Raw genomic sequence first — 10,868 nt, 5'->3', positions numbered from 1 at the left:
GCTTAAATCAGTTAGGAATCCTTTCAGATGAAAGTAACAGGAAACCTGATTAACAGTGTCTGAATCAGGTAAGGTTTTATTTGTTTCACCGAACAAGATCTGAGGAGCCATCTCCCGGCAGTGGTTCATTGGCTCATTATATCAGGACTACCCTCTCTGCATCTATTCTGGCTTTCCCTTTCAAGAGCAGAATGGCTGCCCCACAGTTAAGCAACATATTGTCTTCCAGGCAAGAGGATGGAAATGGAAGATGTAGGGAGAAGTGGGAGGGAAAGCTGCCTCTTTCATTTTTGTGAGGAAGGAAAAGCTTTCCTGAGAGACCCCAGCAGATTTCTGCTTATATCAAATCACTAGAAATTATATGACAACAATGGATTCTAGGGAAGTGAGTATTTAGTTTTTTCAACCTCTATAACAGAGGCAAGGAAAAGAAGTTAGGTATATAAACCAACAATGACTGCTAGAGAGTTTACATAATTTTCTTTTCTGAATATCATTTTTATGTCTGCTTTGGTGCAAATGACCCTCGCTCATCATTCCAATGAATGTCTGCTATAAAAATTTCTCTAATCTTCTCGCTTTTCTGAATCCCCACAACTCTTGTTCATACCACTGCTATTCTTGGTATTTTTTCTGGCATGTTCCTATTTTAAAGTAAAGGATTCAGTATACTTAGTGTATCTATTCATCCATCTCTTACCTTTGCTGTCTTTGCTTCTCTTTATGTGTTAATTCATTCTCTGCTGTTGGAGATGTGCTTCATCCATTTAGCCTGGAAGATTGATGCATGCAGCCCCAGGCTTAGAGCCTTCTAGTACCATGACCCTAAAGGACCCGGAAACTCAAGATGTGTGCATAATCAATTGCATTATTATTTCCACTTCTTCATACCCTCCCTCTGCCATGTGACCTCATAACTCACTATAGTGGGCAGAATATATTTCCGCACCCTGATGGAATATTAATGAACATGACGTGAGCAGAGACCTTAAATGTGCTTGTGTGATTTAACTTGGCTTCTTGTGCCTCTGTCATATATCACTAAGAGAATTTCGCCCAGATAGTTGCCAGTGCAAGGAGATTGAAAGATGTGGAGCAGACCTGCGTCCAATCAGCAGCCTAAAGCTAGGGAGGCCTACCTGACCTACAAACCTGTGATAGATGCTTGTTGTTATAAGCACTGAGTTGTGGGTTGTTTTGTTATGCAACATATTGTAGTGATGGTTGTTAATACAGCAGGATTCTAAATGGCCAAGTTTAATTCATATGCTTATTTCTGAATCAATTATAGTGGCTAGTATTGGGTTGGCCAAAAAGTTCATTCGGCTTTTGCATTAAGATGTTACGGAAAAGCCGAATGAACTTTTTGGCCAAACCAGTACTTTAATTGGCCAGGCTTGGATTACATTCCCGCATCTCCCACCTCACCCCTCCGCAGAAAACAGGTTGGCTCAGGAATGGGGCTGCAGGGATTAAAATTTGATCTCATAATATGGGAGAAGAACTCCTCCAAAGAAAAGTGGTTGTTGTTACCAGAAGAAGGGAGTTGGTTTGAAAATATAACAAACAGGCAAAAACTATTGTTAATTCACTCTGGTGTTCTTTATACTTCAATATTCATTGCTAGAATTTAAGCCGGTTGTTTGCAAGGAAGCCTGCTTTAGTCATCTTGTATTTCAACACTTACCTTACAGATTGTGCTTGTATCAGTTAGGATTAGGTTTCACGGCAGTAATATAAAAACCCTGAATACAAGTAACTTTAAAAGATAGGGCTTTATTTTTTCTCTTACATTAAAGTCTGGGGATGTGCAGTCTAGGGTAGGTGTGGTGGCTCTGACCCACAAAGTTCTCAGGAACACATACTACTCCTAGTTTTCTACTCTGTCATCCCTAGGACATGGGCTCATCTTTTTGTGCAAGAGATAGCCCCTTTCGTTAGAGACAAATGTTAAACAGCAGGGTGGAGGAAAATGAGAAGACAGGGCAAAGAATATATACCAGCTGCTTTTTAAGGATATTTCTGAGAAGCTGCTACAAAACATTTCTGGTTACCTCCCACCCTTTCAGTGGTAAGAGCCTGGATGAAAGGGAGACTTGGGATCAGACCTTTATTCCAGCATCCCTGTGCCCAGCTAAAAATCAGGGCTTCTAAATAGGAACAGTGTATATTAGAATACGCAACAAGCAATCTCTGGCACAGCACTCAATAGATATTTCTTGAATGAATGTGTTAAGTGAATGAATCATGTATTAAAAATTAAAATTGGTTAATAAACTCTGAAGACTAAATTTTCAATCTTAGATTCAATGCTGGCTTAAATAACCTATTTGAGGTAAAATACCTATCCTATTTCTCATTTTTAGCAAGCAAGAAAGCAAAAATTGACTGTTTTAGAATTCTTTTTGCTTTACACTCAAATTGAGCAGTGTGGTAGGCTTATTTCAGTTGTTGTTGATCCATTTTCTAAAAGTCTAATTTTTATAGGATTATAGACAAAGTTTAGTACTGCTCTATTGGAATTCTTAACTCTGAAGAAAATGTCTCTCTTAAAATTATGGGTCCTCTTAAGCTTAGACCAGCATCCTTTCGAAAGTTTGGGCTACAAATATTTGCATTAAAGGGATTTACCACTTATAGTTTCAGTAATGCTGACTTTATGGGTAAGCTGTCTGTTGATCCATTGTCCTGTTGTGCAAGCACAACAAACCAAACCTATTTCCAGTCTGTAGATGAATTCATTGTTGGCATTGCTGGGAGGAGATTGGGAGTTAACTACTAAGCTATTGATTTTTTTTTTTTTTTCCACTGTGGTTCAAATCCAGTCTTTAGTAATGTGCACCATTCCAGCTGTTAAATTCAAGGTGATAAAAGGAAAGTTTGGGATTGATGTCTGAAGTTAGAAAACAGTCTGTTTCACAATATTTTACCAGAGGTTTATTTTTATATTTCATTGTATAAATATAAGATGCCTGGGTATGGAATACTCAAGCTAGACATTGAAATCCCGACATATTTCTGAGTTAACTATTAGTGTACCAATTGAGTTAGATAGAGAATTTTAAATTTCAGAATTTTAAAATTTTCAGGATTTTCTTTAATTCAGCGAGGTTTGTGGATGGGAGATGATAGCATTAATGGTAAGTGAAAAAGAATACAACTTTTTTGTTTTTGGAATTTCTACTAAACGTGTACTTTTCCACAAAAGTTAAAACTAATTCAATTTTTAAAATACTTTTTTTCATTCATTTAATCATTCATTTATTTATTTGTTCATTTAACAATTTCTTATTAAATGCTCTTTATATATGAGATACTTTTCCAGGTATTAGTTATACAGTAGAGAGCAAGAGAGTGCCTACTCTTGAGAAATTTACCACCGATGCAAGGGACAGGCATTAAGTAATTGCTTTTGGAATGGAGTTTTTAATGGCATTGAAATATATTTACATTTTAATTGCCCTAGCACTATAAAGATGTCTAAGTACAACATTGGCATATATTTTTGTATTCTGCTTTTTTTTCATTATTCTGATAAATTTTACATGTTAAGTATAGTAATGATTCACTTATCTATAATCTGTAGGAAATGAGGGGTTCCACCACAGTTTTTTTTTTTTCCAGAATAACTGGAAAATGATAGTTTTTAATACTTTAAAAATTTTAGCTATTTTGAAAGAAAGCTGCAATAGATTGAATGTTCTCCCCAAATTCATATGTTGAAATCCTAACCACCAGTGTGATGGTATTTGGAGGTGAGGCCTTTGGGAGGTGATTTGGTCATGAGGGTGGAGCCCTCATGAATAGGATTAGTGCCCTTCTAAAAGAGACCTTAGAGGGCTCTCTTTCCCTTCTACCACATGGGACTCAGTGAAAAGGTGGTTGTTTATGAACCAGGAAGTAGGATCCCGCCAGACACTGAATCTGCCAGCACCTGAATTTTGGAGTTCCAGCCTCCAGAACTGTGAGAAATAAATTTGTGTTGTTTGTAAGCCACCTAGTCTATGGTGTTCTATGGTATGGGTAATAGCAGCCCAAACTAAGACAAAAGTTTTCAAAAATGTATCAACATTATGTTCTTTTTTGCCATCTTAAAATATATAGAAGATAATTTCTACATTAGCTGGGGAGTTAAATTTCTGTGTTAGAGTAGACTAAGTTGTAGTAAAAATAGACTTAGAAAATCAGTGACAATGAACAAGAAGGTTATTTCTCCCTCATGGAATAATCGAGGGTGTTCCAGGTTGGTAGCAACTCTCTTCCACATGGTGATTCAGGGACCCAGATTCTCCCATCTTGTCATCTTGTGACTCTTTTATCCTCTGGCACCTTGTCATGATGTCAAGGCTTGTTCACCACCTCAGGTTCAGCCAGTGGAGAGGGGAACAGTGTGGATGAGGCACACCTCTCTTAAAGGCTGGAGTCCTGAAGAGACAGGTGCGTATCACAGCTACTCACATATCATAGCTGAGATTTTAGTCACATGGTTACATCAGTCTGCAAGGGAGACTGGGAAATGTAACCTAATTATGTGCCAGGAATAAGGAGTGGATGAATATTGATGGGAAGCTAGCTGTCTCTCACATAACCTGCAATTCTGGCTGCCAAGTGTTGTGTATGTCCTTCTCACATTCATCCTTTCTCCATGCAAGACACATGGAGCACACTCACCCCTTTCCCAAGGGAGACAGCTCAAAGTTCCATCTACTTACTGTATCCAGCTCAAATCCAAGGATTTCTGAGTGATGTTTAGTCTTTTCACTCAGGTCCAGATGTAACTCAGGTGATCAGGGTGGCCCAAAAAATTAAAACCCCTATTCAGGTAAGAAAACAATGAGAGACACAGCAGTCATTGGTCCACAGCACTGATGGAGACCAGCTGGGCAGGGGTCTCAAAGACCCCTGGAGGCGCAGTGGTTGAGAGTCCACCTGCCGATGCAGGGGACACGGGTCCGTGCCCTGGTCCGGGAGGGTGCCACATGCCACGGAGCGGCTGGGCCCATGAGCCATGGCCGCTGAGCCTGTGCATCCGGAGCCTGTGCTCCGCAATGGGAGAGGCCACAGCAGTGAGAGGCCTGCGTACCGCAAAAAAAAAAAAAAAAAAGAAAAAGACCTCTGCTCTGGCAGTGGCAGAAATGCCTTGATTGCATCCTGTTTTTACTCTCTGGGAGGGAATTCTTATCCATTGCTCTCTGTAGCCCCTTGTGCTACCTTCCGGAAGAACCTTCCTTATCTATTATTCTTCTTGGCCACATCTGAAATGTGTTGTGGGAATATGTTCCCCTTAGGGGCTGTGTGTATTTTGCAGCTCTTTGTATGTAAGCCTGTAGGTTGTTTTAAGGCTCAGAGTCAGATGGATCTTTGGTTCTCAGGCTCATAGATTCTTTACCAACACAATTTCCTCAATCTTAGTAAGCTCGTAGTTTATTTGCTTCCAATATGTCTGTAAGCACAACCAAAATTTTTTCTGGATATATTCTATACAGTACTTCAGTTTTTGCTTTCTTCTTCTTCCTCTGACATGTTCTTTTATTTTAGTTGCAGTTATCTTGAGGCCATCTGAAAAATTAGGGTGCACTGGGAAGGTAACAGTCTGACCTTTTGCTGTTTAATCATTATCACTCCCTTAGGAGGCCTTCTCCAATCACCCTACTTAAAGCTTCCACTCAGTCCCACCTTACCCCAATCTTTAAAAAAAAATCATTACTTTCATGTATATATGAAATATGTATATATGAGATACATTTATCTTATTTATCATACTTATTGTTTATTGTCTGTCTTCTTCCTCTAGCATGTAAATTCCATGAGGTTTGGAAGTTATATTTTCTTCTCTCATATATCTCAGGGACAGAGAATAGTGCCTGCCAAATATTTGTTGAATGAATAAATGAATGAATGAATGATTTGAGAGTGTGCTGACTTTTCAGGATCTGCTATATACTGCTTTGTTAATGAGCTATGCAAATACTGCTGGTTATAGCCATTTCCTCCTCTTCCATGTAAACAATCCTCATTTTCTTCATTGGTAGAGTAGGGCAGGGAGGATCCATCTTTGTTCTCTGTTCTCTAGTCATAGAGAACTCTTCTATGCCAGTTATGGAAATTACATTCTTCTTCATCTAGACTAACAATGGACAAGTTTCAGTCTTGGCAAGTGAGAGGTAAGCAAAAATGTGGTAGAATGGAAAAACCTCTGGAAATAAAAAAAAAATTCTGCTCACCCCCTTCTTTTTGCTTTGGCGATTCTTTACTCTTGTGTTGATGTGATGTTGAAGCTTTACCTGCCATCTTGTGACCATGAAGGCAGACATTGCTAACATACTGAGGTTAGAAAAGTGGAAAGATAGAAAGGACCTGGACCCATGTGACATAATTGAATCACTGCAGCAACCTTGGATTCACCTTTTTAAAAATAAGATAATAATGTCTACTTCATTTAATCCATTTTTGGTCTGCTATTCTGTTACTTGTTGATTGTAGCTGAAAGCATCCTAATTGATAGAGTAGCAGTATCTTCAGTAGCTGCTGAGACTAAATGACCACTATTCTGTTCATGCATATCCTTGAGGAATTGACAATAAGGGTACAAATGAATAATCACAGAGTCATCTATCTAACACACTGTTATCACAGAGCAAGTGCTAATTAGCATTCAAATTCAGTATAACTAGTGGAACTGGTTAGTCTTTTAGGCACTCCTAGCTGGTACCTCCTAGAGGTAGTCTATCCTGTCATCTCTGCAATGGGCCCACGTGGATTCTACTATAAGGCACCATTTGAGAGAGGCTCTTTTCTATTGCCATAGAAGGAGTGACACCAGTGTAGACAATTTTGGCCATATTGTTTATTTCTTATCCACTCAGACATAAACTCATTGGTGGAGATTATAGGGTTAAGGAGTTGGGTGGGTTAGTTTTCCTTTTTCTCCTCCATCTCTACCCCTAGGTACTTCTTAAACACCCAGGAGAATGGAACTGACTCTGGCTAGAATGTGTCGATCAATTTGTGGCAGCTTAAGTATTTTGCTACAGGCTATTGGTAAAATTTGCATGTATGCCTAGAAAATAAATTAGAATTGCAGATTGTTAAATATTTCAGTTTAATCATCTGGAAAACTGTAGTGGTTTTATGTCCTCAAAAATAAAACAAAACAAAAAAAGCCCTGCAGCTTTATCCGCCCAAAGTAGCTATCTAGTCATTGATATGTTGAACCTTTTTTTTTGCAAAGTCATTCAATATGTGCAAATGGTAATGTTAGCTGACAAATGAGGATGTGGGCTTTCTATCTGGAACTCAGTAAGAGAAGATGACTATATCCAGCTCTTTTTCATAATTAAAGTTCAAATGACAAATTCATGTATTATCAGGATGAGTCTCAGTCTCTCTACAGTGCATCATAATATTAGGTTCATTGGCTTACTTTTTACGTTGGGAACATTAAAAGTTTCTGTAGGAAAAAGGTTTATATAGCAAAACTCAAAAAAAGGTAGTGACTTAGAGTATTATACTGATTTCTGATAGACTTAACAGATAGATTAATTTATATGCTCATGGGAGACGTTCAGGAGCTACTCTTAGTTTATCTATTTAAAGTTTGTATCAAGTGCCTTTAAGTCTAAATATCCTTAATTTTTTTCTCTCTGCTTTAGAATGGTTTGGGGATTTCCATTTTTTGTTTCTGTCTACTCTCTGGTCACTAACTTCTCTAATGGTATTTGACTCTTCCCTTTGTTTGCTTCTGGTTTGTGATATTTAATGGCTAGCTTCAGTTAACCAGATGTAGGGGCGAGATTATAATTTTCATCTCTGATACACATAAACTTAGTATTTTAAAAAGAGGAACTGCTTATGTATATATCTGAGAGGAAAACAAAAAATAGAATATTGTCAAAAATGTCCAGGGACGTAAGGCTAGCAGCTGTGCCTGTACCAAAACATGTTTTTTTTTTTTTTTTTTTTTTTTTTTTTGTGGTACGCGTGCCTCTCACCGCCGTGGCCTCTCCCGTTGCGGAGCACAGGCTCCGGACACGTAGGCTCAGTGGCCATGGCTCATGGGCCCAGCTGCTCCACGGCATGTGGGATCCTCCCGGACCAGGGCACGAACCCGTGTCCCCTGCATCGGCAGGCAGACTCTCAACCACTGCGCCACCAGGGAAGCCCCAAAACATGTTTTGATTTTCTTCTGAGGAGGTCAAAGTATTTCATATATTATTTTATGTTCATGACATTCCTACTGTTGTACAGGAGCAGATGCTATCTCCGCTTTATGTTGTGGCATTGAAGAGTGACTTATCCGTGGGACAGAGATGACAATGAGTCTAACAGCAGTGAATTTCCCAATCATAAATTCTAGAGCCTGCCTCATTATTAGAGTCATCACATGCAGGGAGCCCAAACTGTGGTTTCCCACCAGGTTTTTATAGTTCATGTATAGTTTCTCTCCTGCCAGATGCAATTTGTAATTTTTTTATTGTGAGAAATATTGCCTAGTAGCACCACTTCCATTCTACCTTTTTTAGGTTTCCAGGGAAACAGTGCTGTAAAGTTAACCAGGGTCAAGTTTGTTCATAAAGGACAAGAGGTTTTGTTAATGCTTTACCTGCAGTTATGTAGTCTCTTTTGTACTATTAAGACTGAGTTGGAGTCTTAGCAGATCTCGGTCACTGATCAAGTGTACACTCACCCTGGTTCGAGTGGGTTACATGTAATTTTATAGCTAACAAAAATATTTTCCAACCTTGTTATTTTATAAATAAAACCCTGTTATTCCATGTTTTGTATTTACAACTTTCGGTAGAGATTGAATTAACTCTTGGCACTTGCCCAGTAGTACAGATCAAACATAGTGGAGAACACAGCCCCACTGTTGGGAATTCCCACTGAGTTAAAATGTTGTAATCCAGAGTGAAACAACCTTCAGCACATAATCTGACTCTCTACTTAATACATCTAAAAGGGCATAGACAAAGACAGATCTTCCCAGGCATGTAGGAAATATAGGCATACCCCAACAGGATTTCTCCTAGTTTAACATTTTTCTAGTAGAATGCCTGTGACTTTTAATATGTCATAAAGTGTACATATCTCAGCTGTAGGAAAAATTTATACTTGTGCTTCTAAAATATAATATGCTTTATATTTTTTAGGTATAATTTACATGTGGTGAGATGCACAAATTTCAAGTATACAAGCCAATAATAAATCAATACACCCAGGCAATCCACACCATTGTCAAAATATAAAACATTTTCACCACCTTAGAAAGTTCCCTTGTATCCCTTCCTGTTCAATCCCCTATCTTTCCCTCTACCCCAAGGCAATCACTATTCTAATTTCTATCAATGTCAATTATTTTACCTGTTTTGAAATTCATATAAGTGGAACCATAAAGTATGAACTCTTTTGTGTCTGGCTTCTTTTGCTCATCATATTTTTGAGATTCATCTATATTATTGTTTGTAGCAGTAGTTCATTTATCATTATATGAATATACAGTACTGCAGTATGTTTTTCTGCTACCTCTTTTTGGACAATTGTGTGGCTTCCAGTTCTAAGCGGTTATGAATATGGTCGCTGTAAGTATTTTTGTATAAACTTTTGATGGACTTGTTTTCACTTCTCTTGAATAAATACCTAGAATTGCTGGGTCATAGAGTAGGTATACGTTTAACAGTTTCACAGCTTAAGAACCTGCCAAGCAATTTTCCAAAGTACTTGTTCCATTTTGCAGTCTCAGCAGCAATTTATGAAAGATCTGGTTGCTCCACATCCTTGCCTATATTAGGTGTTGTCAACCTTTATTTTCAGCCATTCTAGTATGTATAAAGCTTCTGGGAAAAAGAAACATGAGAATATCTTTGTGACCTAGAAGTAGGTAAAAATTTCTTATAGAAACCACTAACCATAAAAGTAAAAATTAAATAATTGGATTCATTAAAATTAAAAGCTTCTGCTCTTTGAAAGATACTTAAGAAATGAAAAGCCAGCTATAAACTGGACAAAAATATTCAAAGTAATATATTTGACAAAGGACTTGTAAAAATACATACAATTAAATAAAAGAAATAGCTAAAATACTTGAACAGAATTTAACAAAGGAAGATATACAAATACCCTGTAAGCACATGAAAAAGTACATAGCACTGTTAATTGTCAGTGAAATGAAAAATCAACAAAATATGTCCAATGAAACAATGTATAGGAGTGTTTTTGAGTTATTTCAGCCGCAACATCAGACCCACATGTTGATATTTGAAAAGCTCTTGAGCCTTCAGAGAGGAGATGTTCAGTATATTGCTAAGTTATTAGCTATATTGATTTATTGGGAAGTAATGTTTAAACATTTTATGTTCTAACATGATAGTTCGTTAATTATTTAGGGGTGTTTTACCGCATTTTAGGAAATTGGCTGTGGGTTTGGGGTTGACATATACATTATAATTTTTCCCATTAAAATCATGGTAATTAGGTTCACAGTAAGTATTTTTTACTGAACTATTCAAGAACAGATTGCTGAAATTAAGAGGGAGGCAATGTATTTATTTATTGATGAATTGAATTCTACAATCAAAGGAGGAAAGGGAAGTATTTAAAGACTATTTTTATTTAGAATTTGAAATATTTCTTAAAACAATCTAATGACCATTTTAAAATTTGAAGTTTATATTTTTCAAAGCTTATATTACTAAATGACCTAGTTATTCATTCCCCAGTATAATAGAAATGATAATATTGAGCTTCTTTCTCTTACAGGCTTCTTCCTTTCCCTCTTTTCTGTCCTTCCCCTGATAACTATATTTAAGTGCCCAGAATATAGAATCCAAAATAGAGAGATGAGTAGATTGTTATCTGGGTCTTTCTTGCTC

Source organism: Monodon monoceros, unplaced genomic scaffold (genome assembly GCF_005190385.1).
Source record: "Monodon monoceros isolate NGI ecotype Baffin Bay Population unplaced genomic scaffold, NGI_Narwhal_1 Super_Scaffold_11, whole genome shotgun sequence".
NCBI classification, from domain to species: Eukaryota; Metazoa; Chordata; class Mammalia; order Artiodactyla; family Monodontidae; genus Monodon; species Monodon monoceros.
This window is presented reverse-complemented; position numbering follows the sequence as displayed.